The sequence below is a fragment of the Onychomys torridus genome, chromosome 23 (genome assembly GCF_903995425.1).
Source record: "Onychomys torridus chromosome 23, mOncTor1.1, whole genome shotgun sequence".
NCBI lineage: Eukaryota > Metazoa > Chordata > Mammalia > Rodentia > Cricetidae > Onychomys > Onychomys torridus.
This window is the reverse complement of record NC_050465.1, coordinates 42953198-42971155: the sequence shown is the minus strand read 5'-3', so window position 1 is coordinate 42971155 and position 17958 is coordinate 42953198. Positions and strand designations below refer to the sequence as shown.

Genomic DNA, 17958 nt, shown 5'->3' with positions numbered 1-17958 from the left:
AGGACACAGAATCTTTTTCTGTCTCAAGCTTCCTTTCCACTGGCTCGGGGGTATCTTTAGAAAACATACAGAAATAGCTTCATGCCTCAGCTTCTCTCTGGGCACAGTAGAAGCAGTCATACGAGGGTCACAGAAGTGTGCTGTGAAACACCATCAATGTTTATAAAGACAGGAGACTATACACTTGTGAAATGGTAATTCTAGCTATATTACAGAAAATGCTCTCAAACACCCTCCTTGGGATGGGGGGAACATTGAACAGAGTCAAAGTAAACACATGTATGAGCCAAGGATTCTGATGCTCACGAGCATTCACTCCTCAATGACGTAGACGCCATCCTCCATCAAATTTAGCATGGGTTCTTTCTGGTTGCCTGCTAGAATTAATTGACCTTTATCTCAAAGAACTTGTGGTTATTACAGACTTGTTCCACATCTTTTAGCAGAACCCATGTCACCTCTTTTTTTACGAGAAGGATTTCTGTGCTAACAAATGCTCGAGCTCTGCACGGGGCGGCGGGAAGTGCTCATTAAAGAATTGTACAATCTATACATGATCCACTCTCAGTTAAATCGGGACCAGTGAGTTTTAGAGTTAAATGGATTTTGTTCTAATTGGATTCACGGGGTATGGATTATAGAAGCATGGTATGTGTAATATGACACTATTGACCAGACATTTAACTGAACAGTGCAGACAACTTCTTGATTATGTTAGAAAATAGGCAGCCTGTTCCACACAGATCTGTGTGTAATAGTATTTAGGCTATAATGAGAAAATAGCATAGGCTATGGGCACAGGACTTGTAGAAATGTTGACATTATTGATCAGAAGATTGGTTTCAAATCCTGACATTTAAAAATACTAAAGATTTGAGCTTTGCTGACTTTCTACTGGAATATACGCTTGTACATGTCACTCAGTACTCCTTCGGGTTTTTACTGTTCTCTCATTTTATGGTTCTTGATTCCTCTAGACTTCATTAGTAAAACCAACTCTTTAAAAAAAAATCTAACCTCCTCACTGCTTTGCTACCCTTCTTAAAAAAAAAACAGTTCAGTGAATACTATTTATTTATTTTAGATAGTGCCTCGTCACATGGCCTCAACTCTCCTGCCTTGGCCTTCCCAGGGGCAGGCAGACACGAGTCACCAAACTAACATAGTGAATACTCTTTTTAAAATACTTACTGCAGCGGTTCTAAACCTGTGGGTCCTGACGCCTTTGGGGTTCGCATATCAGAGATCCGACATATCAGATATTTACATTATGATTCATAACAGTAGTGCAATTACAGTTATGAAGTAGCAACCAAATAATTTTGTGGTTGGGGGCCACCACAATGTGAGGGACTGTGACATATTAAGGGTGGCAGCGTTAGGAAGGTTGAGAACCATGGACTTATTGTATGAGGAGGCGCCAAACTTCCTGAAACCGAAAGGCCGTAGAGACATAGACAGTGTCAAATGACCACAGAGAGTAGACTGGACTTACACCTGGCACACATGTGCTGCAGCATCATTGGCAGAGACAGCTGACTCAGTAGAGGAAGAAGAGTGAGGGGCGGGGAGGGGAGGGGGAGGGAGGGGGAGAGGGAGAGCATTCTGGGTAGAAAGCAGAGAGAGCACAGCTGGAGGGCACTTCACAGTGAGGATGGAGGGAAGCCAGGGTGGGGCTGTCAGAGCACAGTGAGGTCAGACGAGACCCGCACCAGGGCGGGCAGGGTCTCCAAGGCTACGGAAATCATGTCAGCCTCATGAGCATCCTTCAGTTGTTTGGGGAGCACACTTCTCTCGTGGATGTATCATGTGTGAAGGAGAGATATTCTTTCTCACGGGACATTAAAATGTCCTTGAGAGAAGCCAAGATGGAGTTCAGTTGGTAAAGCACTAGCCTGGCATGTGTAAAGGCCCGATATTTAAACCAAAATACAAATTAACAAAACAATTTAGCCCAGGGAAGTCATCAGCAGTAATAATAGGTAATATGTGCCTTAATACCTACAAGTGCATTGGAGTTACCTAGATTACACTTCTAATATCTTTTAGGTAAACACAATTTTAGCAGTTCAAGTCACTACAGTTTGTCCATGGGGAAAATGTCTTAATAATGACCATCATTATTGAGACCTCAAGCATGCCTTTTTGAATCATAAAATGCTTAGTTATTAATTACACTAAATATATTATTGTAACTTGAAACAAAGTTTTCAAGCCACCTACACACAGTTGTACGACTGGCAAAGACCAGAATTAATAAAATGAGCATAAAAATAATTGCTTCTAGACTCCTCTGCAAAGCAAAATGTCTTTATTTATTTTTTTATTTTTTTGGTTTTTCGAGACAGGGTTTCTCTGTGTAGCTTTGCGCCTTTTTCCTGGAACTCACTTGGTAGCCCAGGCTGGCCTCGAACTCACAGAGATCTGCCTGGCTCTGCCTCCCAAGTGCTGGGATTAAAGGCGTGTGCCACCACCGCCTGACCTTCCAATCCTTTTAAAAACATAAACAGAATCCAATGTGCATGGTCAGCTATGTACAGACAGACAGCATTCTGTGTCCTCTGTTTTGTGGGGGTGGGGGGAGTGGCTGGTGAATGTATGCACATATGTATGTGAGTGCACATGTGTGCATGTGGAGGCCAGAGGTCAACATCTGGTGTCTTCTGCAAGGACTCTCTTAGGTTTTGAGACCGACTCTCTCTTATAGATCCTGGAGCTAAAACCCAGTGAGTTCCAGGAATCCACTTGTCTCTACCTTCTCAGCCCAGGTATTACAGACATGCGTCACAGTGCCCAATTTTAATGTGGGTGCTGGGGATCAAGCTCAGGTCCTCATGTGTGTGCTGCAAGCACCTGAACCAATGGAAACCATCTCCCAGGCCTCCTTCCCATTTTGTATTTCTCAGCTCCAAATGCTTCCCTAGAAAATCATCACTAGGAGAGTTGCAATATCAAATCTGGGAGAAGCAGATCCAACCCCTGGAGGGTGCTCCTTAATTAGAAGAGGTATTCCAAGCTTTACAGAAATGAGCAGATAAAGGGTAGGGATCTTGCCTGTTCCTGGCTACTCTTCAGTAATGTCCAATTCTGGGCTAACTTCTGCTCCGATCAGCGAGCTTTGCTAATGTGAAGAGAGCAGCACAATTCCTAAACCTACCACTTTATTTCTGTAGAGAAACGCCTTCAAGGGAGGGTGGAGAAATCACATGTGCTCCTGTGTGCACATAAACACGAAGGAGCCGACCGGCTGCTATTCTCAATTCAGCAGAATCGAAAGGCCTGAGCACTTAAGTCTAAGGAAAGACCTCATTTCCAAGTGACAGAAAATGCAGGGCATGGATGGCCAAGGTTGTGCTCGGAGGCGGCTTCTGCCTGTGGAAATGCAGCTCCTGAGAGCTGCAGGAACGGCTCCATCAATGCGTGACTAATGGCACTTTGCAGACGGAGAATTCATGAAATTCATGCAGGCAATAGCTGTGTTGCAGAGACCGCTTCTGGCGCACGCTGCTTCTCTCTCACACACACACAGCCGCAGCCCCAGGCCCTTCTGCAGCAGCTTTACAACAAAGCTGGAAGCCGCTGCTGCCCTTGACAGCAGTCCTACTGGGCTCCCCTGCCAAATAACAGAGTGGTGCATCCGTGCCCACCAGGCAGCCATTCAGGCGGTTGGGTGACAATCAGGACGGCTAGTTAGCGCTTCATTTAGCAACTGCTTCAGCCTTCCAATATCACACTCATCTGTTTTGCTTCTACTAATGCATGTCTGGTCTGGCAAATTCAATTTGCTATTTAGAAAGGGGTTGTTGTGATGGTACCTTCTGAGTGGTTCTCATCTGGATTCCCTCCTTTCTCTGGGGGCTTTCCTATCTGGTCCCGCAGGCTCTGGCATATTCTGCACCTGGCCCATCCTGTTGGCTCCTGTGCTCTCTAATCGATGGGATGTTCAGGGTGTTGTTTGGTTTGTAGCTGAGCTGTCTTTGGTTGAAGAGCTGATTTCCTGTTCACACTGCGCATTATCCAGCCGGTCTGCAATGGCTCCTTAGACATTGTTCTTGGCTTACCAATCGATCTTAAACCATGCTGGAGTTTCAAAAGTGATTCTGGGAAGAATTCCTAATTTACTTACACTGCTGTGTGATTAGCCAAGACCCAATATTATCAATGGACACAAAACAACCAGTCTTCCCACTTCTAGTGTCTTCCTTGAAAATTCACTCTGATGTTGCTGTCCTTCCAAAAATATTGTTGTCCCATGGTACTGAGAGAGATGAGTTCCAGGACCCCTAGCTATACCAAAGCCCATGGGAGCTCTAGTTCTTTATTACAAAAACAAAAAACATAGATCATATTTTGCATCTAACCTAGGTAAATTCTTTATGCACTTTAAATATGTATTTTAAAATACCCCCAAACAATGAAAACAGTTACACTGCATTGTTTAGGGAATAATGACAAGACAAAATTCTATACATGTGTGGCTTCTTTCCAAAACGTTCCTGATCTGTGAAGAACTGAACTCATGGGTGCAGAACATGTGGGCACAGAGGGATGGCTACAGCAGTGACCATCTCACTCCCTCACCGAAGAACCAAGAATGAAGTGCAGTTTGTACATCCTAGCATTCAAGGCCATCAGCAACAGGGTGTCAGCTGGCTTTTCCAAGTGACTCTTTTCCTCTACCCAGCACAGACGAGCACTTCTACCCAAGATGCACCTTGCTCCATTCTTGCGCTCCAGCTGAAATTTCAAGCCTGCAGGAAGTCCTTCCTAACCGTTCTTACCAGAAGCCTTCCTGACTTAACTCCACAGCCCTTCCTCAGTAGATGTCTTTGTAGATTTGAGAACCTCTTTTATGTCCTGAGGATCTGTGGACATACTGTATTGACTAGATGGTAAGCTACATGAGGGTGGAGTCCTGCTCTGACATCTCGGTGTGGTTACCATATCTACTGCGGAGTGACTGATACTGTGTATGCAGTAAGTATTTAATAACTGCTTGCCGAGGGGCAGTCATCCCACAGCCTAGCTGCTTCTTAGAGACAAATGAATACTCCACCAGCATGCTGGGACCACGCGGCCACTTTGCACCTACCACGGCACCTACCACCCACAGTAACACAGTGGGTCTGAACTGACTGGCTGTGCCCAAGCATGATATGGGCAGAAAGAACATGCACATGTTCTTCAGAGACTGGAAGAAAACATGTGCAATTTCCAAATTCCTAACAATTTTACCGCTGTATAATCAGGAACAATGGCATTTTTAGAGATTGGGGATAATGAAAAAAGTGCAAAACTTGCCCATCCATCTTTCCAAAGTCAAGCTTAGGAGACAGACAGAGTTGCGTCCTCACTGAGTGATAGGTTTTGAGGACACAAGGAAGAGCCACTATAGTTATGTCCCAAGGAGGCAGAGTGCAGCAGCACAGGCAGAAACTCTAATGAGAGTACAGTACATGCTGTGCTCTCTCTACGAACAAAGTATGGTGGTACTACAGAGAAGAGCCAGTATGTCTGCCCAGGGATAGAAGGACTCTTTCTAGGTGGAGAGATGTCGTGGACGGAGCACTGGAGTTAACAGAACTATGTTCTAATCTTGGCGCTGTGAAGTGCCAACTCCGTGACCTCGGTGAACTGCTCAGATCTTTGAAACTTGGTTCCATAGCCATAAAAGAGGCTATTGTCTGCTAGAGTCGGTAAAAATGGGAAGAAGCGAAGCGTGCAGTGTCTGCTAGAGAGCCTGACATATATAAGCTGCTCAATAAACCCGAAACAGAAAAGAGTAGGCAGGAGTATTCACAACAGGCCATGAAGGTATGGCTTTGAAACTGCAAGAACATGTAGCTAACACGGCGGTCAAGGCTTGTTTGGGGAAGACTGTCCTCTGTACCAGCTGCATAGAGAGGTTCTTTCATCCAGACTCAGGGGACAGCGGGCCTAACACCTTCCCTCCTGAGTTCCCTTTCTTGACTCCAACCATTTTAAATGTGGCCAAGGTGCATTTCCCTCTTACTCTCATTTCATTCCTTGCTAAAATGTCTCATCCTGACACTGGGGTCTGGGCAGCGCAGGAACAGCTGTGTCAGTGGCAGAGCTGGGAGTGAGACCTGCAAACACATCGAAGAGATGACAGACGCGCTGTGTGCCCCACAACAGTATTAATGTACCACTAAGTTCACTGTAAGTTAAAAACGCTGTAAGCCCCAAATGCACGTGGCGGGCAGAGAAGGGCTTGGTTGGTGAAGTGCAGATGCAAGTCTGGGTCACCAGCATCTGCAAGTAAAAAAGATGGGTTGCAGCCGTACATGCTTGAAAGCCTGGCCATAAGAAGGCGAGGGGACAGGAGGATCCCCGGAGCTGGCTGCCCAGCTAGTGCAGCCAGTCAGTGAGCTCCAGGTTCAGTCGGAAACGGCCTCAAAAATAAGGTGGAGGAGTGATTGACTGATTGATGAAGACATCTGCCATTGACCTCTAACCTCCACAGGCACATGCACACTTGTGCATGCATGCTCTCTCTCACACAAACATACGTTCACACATGTGAACTTAAGCACATACAAATTAAAAAACTTGTAAGTGAATTTGGTATACTTGCCTGCAGAAGGTCACAGCTTAGGCTAGCCTGCTCTGCATGTGTTCAGAACACTGGCAGCAGCCTCCAAGTTGGGCAATGCCATATGACACAAAGCATGTTTTGCAATAAGGTGAGGAATATCTTAATTTATTAACGCTGTGCAAAATAGAATGGTTGTGAGGGTACTGCTTTTGCACAAGTGTGAGGCTGAGACATTGTAAGTCGAATCATGGCACCGATCATCTGTAATTGCACCTCATGGTAAGTGAGTCTGCGCAGGAAGCAATCAGAGTATATTCACAATGAATGACAATGGTCAGGAAGCTTGAAAAGCCAAAACGCACCAATCAGGCTCTTAACGATTATACAGTCTTTAAGAAAGCTGCCCCTCACCCATCTCTGCTCCTTCACCTCCCACCCTCCCCATCCCATGTCCACTGTTTCCTCAACTCCTCTAAGTCACCTGACACCCGGCCAGACCTGTGGAATAACCTCTTTTTATTTGAACTAGTTTGAGAAGGTTTCATTTTCATTCATAGAGCAAGTAGCAAGTGCCTAAAGGCTGTATTAGCAAATGGAGCAGGAAATAAAAACAACACAGTCAAATAGCCATCTAATTGGCAAAGGAGGAAAACACTGGAAGGTTTTAAGGATACATGTACTCGGAATGTAAAGTGAGAGACGGGGAGAGGAGAAGCCACAAGTCTTACCTATGCACCTGCTCTGGCTCTCACTGATGCTCCCAGAATTACTTGCCCGACTCTATCTGATGGAGTGTAAATTCCTCGGGGCAAATCTTTATATCCACAGTATCTTAAAGACTGGGAGAACTCAGCACATGGAGCACTGCATCTGCCGAGTGGCTGAACGAATAAAGGAATCGAGGGATCTAGGAAAATGGTCATTGGAACACTCCAGGTCTGCAATCCACCTTTTGCAGTGCATGCCCACAATTCAGCAGAGAGCACCATGCAGAATTAAAAAAGCTTACTAGATTCAAGCCGCAGATGTGTGGAGTGCCTCCTAGGTCCCAGGCACAGATGGCTGCTTCCAGCCTTGAGGAACTTCCACACTTAGAGATGAACACTCTCCTATCCTCTGCAGTAAGGGCAGCCATCACACAGCCAGCCACCTCCTCTTTGCACCAATGAGAACCAGTTATTTATGGGTTTGCCATTCCTGCGACGCTAAAGGGAGTTTCTAATCAGCTTTGGTCACCTTTCTCAAATGCTGAGCCATTCGGAGATGCCTTAAAAGACAGCCCCTGCCTATGTTTCGCTTCACTTGCCGGACCAACAGTGTTATCTACACATTAATGAAGGCCATTCTCATGAGAATCCTCTTGGGGGAAGAAAATACTCTTTGCAGGCTTGTACCTTTGCATCGAGGATAATTCCATAATTTAATTGCTTTTTCGAACGTCTACTTCCTGCCAGCAAAAAAAAAAAAATTATGTATGAAGTGTTGTCATGTTCTGCTTGGCTGACTTTTTGGGAATTAACACCACTGGCACAGATCAAAATTAACTTTTGGGGGTGAGTAGAACAAGCTTAGAAAGAAAAATGAAGCTTTGAAGATGAGGGAAACACCATATTGACAGAATCATAGGAAACCTGGCGTGAGGGTCTTCTAACTCTCTGTGTGCCTTCTAAACCCATCTCAGTTAGCTGGGGTCTACCCAGAACCAGGATGCAGATGCAGACACTCCGAGTCTGCAGGTTAGTTGTTTTCCAGGTACTGCTGGGTCCTAGGATGTGGCAGGCCAGAATGGCTTCATACTCTTGTTTCTCAGAACCTGTGAAGATGTCGACCCTGAGGGCACACTCAGTTTGCAGCCGGGATGAAGGTTGTTAACTAGCTAAAGGACAGAGATGATCCCGTATTATCTCATCGGGGGCCAGCACCATGACAAGAACCTCTAGGTGTGGAAGTGGAAAGAGAGCCAGTAACAGTAACACAAAATGAGGCTGAACTCGTCACTTCGGGGCTCGAAGACTTGATGGGGTGGAAAGGTGAGGAGCGAAGACAGCTTCCAAACCGGAAGAGGCAAGAAAACCAATTCCCCCCATCACCTCCCAGAGAGGAATGTGGCCCTGTGGACACCTTTTGCTGAGGGCTCTAAGCCTGCAGCCCGCTGACCTCCAGAGCTCTAAGGCACTTCATGTGTACTGCCTTACATTCCGAAGCTTTCGGTGACGGTGACAACAGCCATGGTTAGTGGGTGCAAGGGACCCCCTCTTTGAGGAACAAAAGTCCGCCGCGTTCTTTCTCCTCGTCAGGAGATACCGTTCCCTACCCCACAAATAAACCGCCTCCCTGATGGCACCTTTCTCACCACACACCTTGGAGAGTCCTAGTTATGTGTGTTCTGTAGCTTCATTTCAAGAGGGAAAAGTTAGAGGGGCTGGAGAATCAGTGAAGGAAACGAGGGGCGGTAATAAGCGCCAGCTACATGGAGTTGGCCTGGTACTAAACTCCCTCCTCCATCTCACCTGTTTGCTTCTCTCTCTCTCTCTCTCTCTCTCTCTCTCTCTCGCCAACCTAGACAGGCTCCTTTTGTCTCCCAGGGAGACTCTGGAAAACTCTTCTAATTGGATTTCTGGCTTGGTTCCTCCCCCCTCCCCCCCAAATCCATCTGAAAACAATCAGCACACAATTTATTGCCTGAAGTGCTTAAGCGTGTTCACCGATGGAGGAAAGGGCAGCCGCTGGCAAAGAACTTGAGGAGAGGAAAGAAGGAGATAAATTATGAAAGAAGATCCTAGAGGAAATGAGAAAATGGTGCTGAGATGTGGAGGGGCTGGGGACATCTCGGCCTAAGTACTTTCTGGGCAAGCCTGAGGCAAGTTTGATAGCCAGCATGCACCTGAGAAGGCAAGCATGGTTGTGCATGCTGTAATCCCATGCGTGGATGGGAAGCAGAGCGCTAGGGTTCAGTGGCCAGCAAGCCAATCTAGCCGAACCAGTGAGTCACAGGACCGAGCGAGAGACCCTGTCTCAAAAAACAAGGTGGATGGCTTCTGAGGAGCAGCCAAAGTGGGACCTGCACACGTGCACACACACTCAGAATTCTGAGACCGAAGGAAAGGGGAGTGGAGATACAGTAAAAGCTTGAGCAGGTGACGAGGAAAGTTTCTGGAAACCGTTCATCTGAGCTTCGAGGCTTAAGCAGCAGAGAATGGTTTAGAGCTGCCTTCATGGGAACTTAAGAGGAAGTGACCTTAATGAACAAAGAATGCTGAACAGGCCCGAAGGGCCATGAATGTTGGACAGCACCGATCGGCATGGCTTTCCCCAGAGACTCTAAGCAAGCTACAAGCAGAGGAGAGGGATGATCCATGTTTACAAACTGTAAAAAGTATAGTGGGAGGTCCTGAGGCTTGGGCACACGAGCATTAGGTATTGTTAAAGTAGCGGATGAAGGTTTCTAAGGCCTACAGAGGATGGATTAGGACAGCAGAGAGAAATGAAGGATATCCTGCTGAGATTAAGGAAAAAATAAAAAGGGCAAGAAAAGTTGGTGACACATAGCCAAAGAGGGAATGCTAGACCTTTCCAACCCTTGTTCCTGATGCTACCCTCTGGCATGTAAGAAGGTAACTGCCTTCTACAGGCCAGGCCTGCCCTTATTTCAAAGAACTGAAGCACTCCTCAAAAATCCATCACCACAGAGCAAACACCCTCTCCTACAGGTGTTCATAAGCTCTTGCCATCTGGTCAAGCTCTCCTGAGTGTTTCTGGTAGAAAAGTGTTTCTGTGGATAAGCACACTGTTCTAGTTTGGGGGTGGGGGAATCAAAGAAGAGAAGTGTGGCACCTGCACCTACTGAGGTGGGGTCCCACTTACCCACTCCAGCTGTCCAACCCAGCTCTGATGCTTTAGCAGACACATTAACTGCTGGCCTCCATGGAGCTCATTTGCTACTAGTTCTCGGGACAAGTACTGCAGCCCCAGGCCTGTGAAATGATGCTGCAGGCCCTGGCCTGTGAAATGATGCTGCAGCCCCAGGCCTGTGAAATGATGCTGCAGCCCCAGGCCTGTGAAATGATGCTGCAGCCCCAGGCCTGTGAAATGATGCTCTCACGCACAGGCACGGATGTTACATCCATCTTTGAAAAATTTCAGTATGGAAGTTCTGCCCTGGTGTTGCAGCCAGCTGTTATCTTTTGGAACCTTGCGTTCTTGTCACTACAAACAGGGAGCATGTTAGCCCTCCCTTCCAGTTTGGTATCTTTTAAAAAGTCAGTTGCTATCTTCCTGTAGAGAAGATTTATTGATTTAGATTTCATGTAGGCCGGAGCCAAACTGTTGATTTGAATTTCTATGAGCCCGAGTCAAGTACAGAAGCCAGAGTACTGCCCCAAGAATGTCCTCGGAGCTGAGGGTAATCTTCTAATTCATGATCCTTCGTTTATTTATAAACTAACGAAGTCACAAAGATCAGACTCCAAAGCTGGACCACAGGCGGTGACCGACACACGTCCTGATCTGCCGAGAAAGTTTGTGGTCTTGAAAGACAGATGTTTGATGAATTTAGTAAAAGAAGTGAAGATGTTTTGTTGTCTGAGGACCAGAGAAACGTGGAGGACTGAAATTGGCTTAAGGAGAAGAATGGGGAAGGAAATGGGTTGTTTCAGCAAGAACGGCACAGAACGCAGGAAGTGTGCTCATAGGAAAAGTGTGCTCCAGAATCCTGGGAGCATCAAGTATTAAAAGGGATGGAATTTCAGAGACAAAGGCATAGATAGGGCCAACGTGGCCCAGGTCCTGTGTCTGATGACTTTGAGCCTGACTCTGAGGCAAAGCCACTGAAGATTTACTCAGGGCAGGAGTATGATATTTGCACATTTAAGGTCATTCTGTTTTCTTTGTGGATGAGCTCAAGGAGATCAAATGAATGCCCGTTAGGATTTTAACACAGAATCCTGGACAAGAAAACGGACCGATATGAGCTGTGTGGAGAAGGCTCACAGGCTACTTATGAAGAAGGGACGGGTTTCCATTTAGATACGAGGAATGAGGAGGAAATAATTTGGATGATGAATGGCTTGGCATTAGCGTTTCCACCATGGTTCTCATGAGCACCCAGAATTGAGAATCAAGAAGTCAAGATATCATAGAAGCTAGAGATCAGGTTTGGGCCCTATGCTTTTGTCTGTGAAATTTCATCCCTTTGAATACTCGATGCTCCAAGGAGCCTGGACCTGCTTCCCTTGAGCACACTTCCTGTGTCCTGTGGCGTTCCACTTGGAACACCCCATCTCCTCCCCTCATCCTCCCCTCAAACCAATTTCAGTCCTCTGTGTTTCTCTAACAATAAAACACCTTTACTTCTTCTTACTAAGGGAGAGGGGGCCATAAACAAGGACAGTGCTCAGTTCTCCAAATAACTGCATAGACTATAATTCTTCTCCACCTCTCTGTTATTACCTCTCTGTTATTGATGCAACATCATTACTTCAACAATGTGGCTTTTGTAAAGTAAAACTGTTCCAGAGGGACATACATTCTCTTTTCTCCTCCTCTCTCTGATAGTCTCAAGGAGCTGAACCTGACCTCAAATTCACTATGTAGTGGAGGATGACTTTGAACTTCTGATCCTCTTGTCTCCACCTCCCAAGGGCTCAGATTACAGTTGTGTATCACCATGCCCAGTTTTCGTGGTTCTGGCGTTTGGACCTCAGGCTCTGTATACATTAGGCAATCTGTTTGCTAACCAGCTCAGGGGAGCCCTCTCTTGAAGAAGGGATTGTAGTTACCTACTGCTGAGTGACCACTGAGGACAGACAGCTAACTGATCTGGTACTTTCTCTGTCTTGGGAGAAGTTTGGGTGAATGAGTTTGCCCTGGGTCACTCATGAAGTGGGAGTGAGACCACAAGCTGGGCAGTGAGTTCTCTTCATGTAACATGAAGATGACTCACTTCATGGAGTCTCTCGATGGGCTTGGTTGGTCTTTAACCCAGCATGGTGATCTCAGGCTAGACTGTTTACAGGGCAACCCAGTGCTCCAGGCAAGCACCCCAACTACTAAGTGAGTTGCAGAATCCCCTTCTTTTGGAAGAAACTTGTTTCCTGCTACACTTATCAGCCTGCTACAAAGAACAGATCCCCTTTTAAGACTCTAGCTCTTTTTTTATTTTCCAGAGCTGAGGATCGAACCCAGGGCCTTGCACTTGCTAGGCAAGCACTCTACCACCGAGCTAAATCCCCAACCCCAAGACTCTAGCTCTTAATGTGGAAGACACTTTAATAGACATCATCGCTGAACACAATCTGCCTGAAACAAGAGCAAGGGGCCAGCTATATGATGGTTGCTAATGGCAACAGTCCCTCTAATGTACACTGAGACACACAATAGGGCAACAAACATTTCATTTCACACATTTAGATAGCATGTACTCGGTGTATGCCTGAGTTGTTTTGTTTGGGTTGTTGTTGTTTGGTTGGTATTTTTTTAAAGTCACTGTGTTTGATTCTTCCTCCAATTTCCTCAGAATTAACAATCAGACTGGCAGATAATTTTAGAGCAGGTTAGCCCCTCAGTCCACTACAAGTCTGTTTCTACCCTGCTGGTCACATACATTATTAGGGCTTAGGTGAGTATTCTGTCTGTATCTCTGATGAATTCCATATTTAGACTTATTACAAAAAAAAAAGCAATGTTATATCCATAGGCTATTTTGGTTTGGGGTACATTAGCAACAGCAGAAAAACAAGATTCTTTTCATTTATCTTGTTCCTAAAAGAATATTCAGAAATTTCTTTCCTCATTTTCTTTGTCGTTTAAGGCCTCTACTTGGGGAAAGAAGGTAATTATTTATAGTTACTCTTAATGTAGTTTTTCTACTTTGTTTTGTTTTGGTTTTTTTTTTTTTTTGCTCATTCACAGAACTTCCCAGATAAAAAGTATTATAAAAGGGTGTAAGTCACTTATAATCCTTTAATCGATACTAGAATAAAAAAGCTAATTGCTCTTTGGTCAATACCTGCTGAAGAGAGTTAACTTAATCTCAAACGCATATTAGCTTTGGATCTTTCTTCACTGTGGTATGGAGGAAACAGATCATAAACTTCAATGGAAACCAGGAATATAATTTCCCTTTTATTTACGAGGGTGGACCAGTTTTAAAAAGGCACATTGTTTTAAAATATTACTCAAAATGACTATTTAGCTGACCAGATCTTGCTTTTCCTACAATTATCTGTTTGGGTTTCTTCTAAAGACAGCAAAGAGAAAGTTAAAACTGACTTCAGTCAGCAGAGTCACATCTGGGCCGTAACTGTTTAGAGGAAACACCAATATCTCTCCATTAGTGGATGAGTAGATACTCCCAAGGGGTTGACAGTGAAACATTATGTAGCCTTAATAAAAACGGAATAAAATAAATATAATAACAATAAAAAAGGAAATGCTGAAATATGCAGCAACATGCCAATGTGGAGAAATTTTGTGGACATTCTGCTAATGTTAAGAGCCAGCCACACTTGTATGAAGAATTAAATCATCAGACTAATAGAAGTTGAGGATACTATGGTGGTTTCCAGGATTCGTGAAGGCAGGGAACAGGAAGTGAGAAAGGTACAATTTTATTTATAGCAGACAGGTAAATCTCGCAGACACTGTGCCTACAGTTAACACCATATTACAGGTTTACAATTATAAGAGGGAAAGTGTCATGTTAGGTATTTTACAGTAAAAAAACAAAACAAAACCCCACATTGTTATATAACTAAGCATTGATGTATTTATTTCAACAACCTTGGCTGATCATCATCTTCAAAGATGGAGAAGCATGGTTCTGAAGGGGCCTAAAGACAGAGGCATGAGAAATGTGGACTAGTGAGTCGCAAAGGAACCTCAGGTGGTTTAATGAAATTCTAGCATCTTACAAAGAATGGAAGATTGTGCGCTATATCCAGATAGAAGAGCTCCTCTGGATACTGAGGCAGCACTCACTTTGTGGTCCAGTACCCTGCTTTTATCTTTTACAATGCCTGAGACCACAGGCTCATCTGTTAGAGTGAAGATTCTGGTGAGCCTGCAGGGTAATGAGTTAACTCATGTGGTCCAAAATGACCCTGAAGCCAAGAGAGTTGACACAATGTAGCAAAGGACTAGAATTTTCAGTGGAAGTAACTGGACCTCTTTTTACTTTAAATGTGGTTAGAAACAGAGTTGGGGGGAAAGGTTACTAAATGATGGCTTACTCTAGGAGTTGAGAAGACCCTCATACTATTAGGAGCACAGTCTAGTTTGCAAAGGCAAGGGAATTCTTGGTCTTGAAATTGTGTGTGTGTGTGTGTGTGTGTGTGTGTGTGTGTGTGTGTGTACATGCACACACTCACCTGCACAAGTGTGAGGAGATCAGAGGAAATCTTAGTTACTGTTCCTTAAGTGTTGTCTACCTTTTTGGATACAGGGTCCTTCATTGACCTGGAGCTTGACAAGTAGGCTGGTTGGCCAATGAGCAGGTGGGATCTACCTGCCCCTGCCTCCCCAGCAACGGGACACACGTACACTCTATCATGCTTGGCTTTTTAAATGTGTGTTCTGGGGATTAAATTCAGGTCCTCTCACTTCATCAACTGCTCTATCTCATTAGCCCCTTAGGATTTGTATTTTAATTTATTTATCATTTCAGAGCAGCGGTTTACAAACTTCTTATTCATTTTTCCCAAGACCATAAAGAACTCATGCTTCCATCATATGATAAAATTCCAAAATACATATCTCAATTTCCTTTTTACAGACAGTTTTTTGATGCAATTGAGGGGTGTGGAGTGTAGAGAAGTCTGTTGTGGGAGGCACAGTTGATTGACAGCCCAGCCATGCAGGGCTGGTCCCATGCATCCCTCTTCTAGATGATGTCAGTCCACTCTCTGAGGGACATAGAGTCCTCTAGTTGGCAGCTTTGGTCTGCACCATCAGCCTGACGAAATTTTCTTAACCACTGCATTGCAAGTTTGTGGTAATATATTGTGCACCCTAATAAAGCTTGCTTGAGGATCAGAGGACAGAGCCAGCCACTGTATTAAACATAGAGGTCAGGCGGGGGTGGCACACACCTTTTATCCTAGCACTCGGGAGGCTGAGATCTGTCTGGATCTCTGTGAGTTCAAGGCCACCCTGGACTACATGAGATTGACTCAGTCTAGGAGAGAAACAGAGCCAGACAATGGTGGCACACACCTTTAATTCCAGCACTAAGAAGGAAGTGATATCACTGGGCAGAGAAAGGCATATAAGGCATGAGGAGACAGGAACTAATGTTCTTTCGGCTGAGGACGAAGAGGCAGTCAGAGGATTCGTGGAGTTGGTGAGGTGAGACGGGGCAGTGGCTTGTTCTGTTTCTCTGATCTTTCAGTATTTACCCCAGTACCTGGCTCAGGGTTTTCTACTAATAAGACTATTTAAGATTCGAACAACACAAGTTGGGGACTTTTCCTGCTGTATTTTTCTCTCTTTTTTTTTCCTCCTCCAAAGATGTCATGACATATGAAGGCTGCCCCTCACTGCGTCTGCCTAGTCTCTCACATTTACCATGTAAAAGAATTACCCTGCACCTCCACCCTAGGGAGACCTGCCCCTATGAACTGTCTCGACTCATAATTCCCTACAATCACCATTATAGAATCTCGACTAAATTAGTAAACCAAATTTTGATGGACAGATACTGGGGGTGGGGTAAACTCTGTAGTATTCCTATTATGTAAAGTATTAAGTACACGAGCAAGTTAAAAACTTCTTATCTGCTGGCTTACCAAGAAAAACTGACTTTAGTAATATACAAGAATTTGCTATTAAGTGCTACATCTGACCATCTGTCTACCTACGAGTCTCTCTCAATGGACTTTCCATGTGCAAGGTCAGGAGAGAAGAAATCACTGTTGTAGCCTTGTCAACCCTTTATCTCTGAAACTGGATAATTTAACATGAGGGACCACAGTAGGAAATAGCTAGAATGTGGGAGAAGTCCCTATAAAGTCCAAGGGATTGCTAACCAAAGTTACTTTTTCCTGCTGCCCAATGGTTTCATTTTGGACACGCTCTTATATTTGTTGGCATTAAGCATCATCTGTCTCTTACACACCCCCCAGCCACAGTACAAAAGGGGGTACCATGAAAGGCTAGAGGAGGGCCGGGGCAGGAGGGACAGAAGAAACCTTGTGGATTCCGGTCATGTAGCTTGGAAAAAGCAATGTGATGCTAATCCTGCAATAGTAAATTTCTTCTTATCCCCCGAAACTGATGCTGACATTTCCATTTATTCATTCAGTTCCTTTAGACTCCTTGTCAAATCTCTTCTTGTTGCCAAGCAACAATAACAGCAGTTCTGTACATAAGCATTAGGCAGTAACCATTGTCAGTGTTTTCTCCTTTCTCTGAGAGGGAAATTTAATGACCCTTTCCTATGAGAAAATGATGGCAGGAACGGGCCCCACAGTGAGATCTGAAAGCTCTGCAGCTGGTGTTCTTGTTATCTGCATCCAAGGGTTGGGCTCAATTAAATTCTCATGAAAAATTATAAAATTAAGGTTTCCCCCTGAAGTGTGCATATATATATATATATATATATATATATATATATATATATATATATATATATATATGTAATATATTACATATACATATGTATAGCAGCTACATGTCATAAAAACTCATCCCAACTCCTAGGAAATGGTTTCTCTATGAAATGGGTTACTATTTTAAAGATGTGTGACAGAGGACATCTTCGTTCTCTGATCTGCTACGATCTCTGTAATCCAATACGTGACTTTGTCTGACTACCCTCCACCCCAAGGAAAAACCCGAGCTATGTTTTCAGTATTTTGCAAAACATGGACCAAAAGTTGCAGGAAAAAAAATAATAAACGGAGCATGCTTATTATGAGATAATAAAGTACTCATCCAAGTGCTGTGGACATTCACTATCTCAGTGACCCTCGGAAACAGTGATGGCACTCCTTGGATGCTGTGTGGACAAGAGACTCTCGTCCCCTTTCATTTTAATGACTTTATATGGTTATTGTTTACAATCCAATTTACCTCAATAACTCGAACATCTCTAAAAGCTATTCGATAAATGGCTTCTCAGCAATGATATTACAGACCGAGCTGTTCCCCATTCCCGTGCCATCAGACTGGCTTGTCTCAATTACTTTTTGTGCAGCTCAGCAATACCTATCAAGTCCACTGAAAGTCAAGTCCACTTTCATGTGTTCTCACCTGGACCTTTTCCCCCTTCCCAATCTCGATTCTATGGAAATTCACATTTTTGAGCACTGAAAGAAATGTTAATTAGAGGTCATTTCCCTGTTTTTATTTTTGCAAAATAAACAGACAACCTTGCCCTGCACCTGTATCCTCTAGGTTTCTGGTAC

The 17958-nt window shown here is 44.5% G+C and overlaps 1 protein-coding gene across 12 annotated transcripts in view; it reads right to left on the bottom strand.

The window, feature by feature from the left end:
• Positions 1 to 17958, bottom strand: part of Spats2l (spermatogenesis associated serine rich 2 like) — a 170311-nt gene that overhangs the window by 64209 nt on the left and 88144 nt on the right. The gene's annotated exons all lie outside the window — the stretch shown is intronic.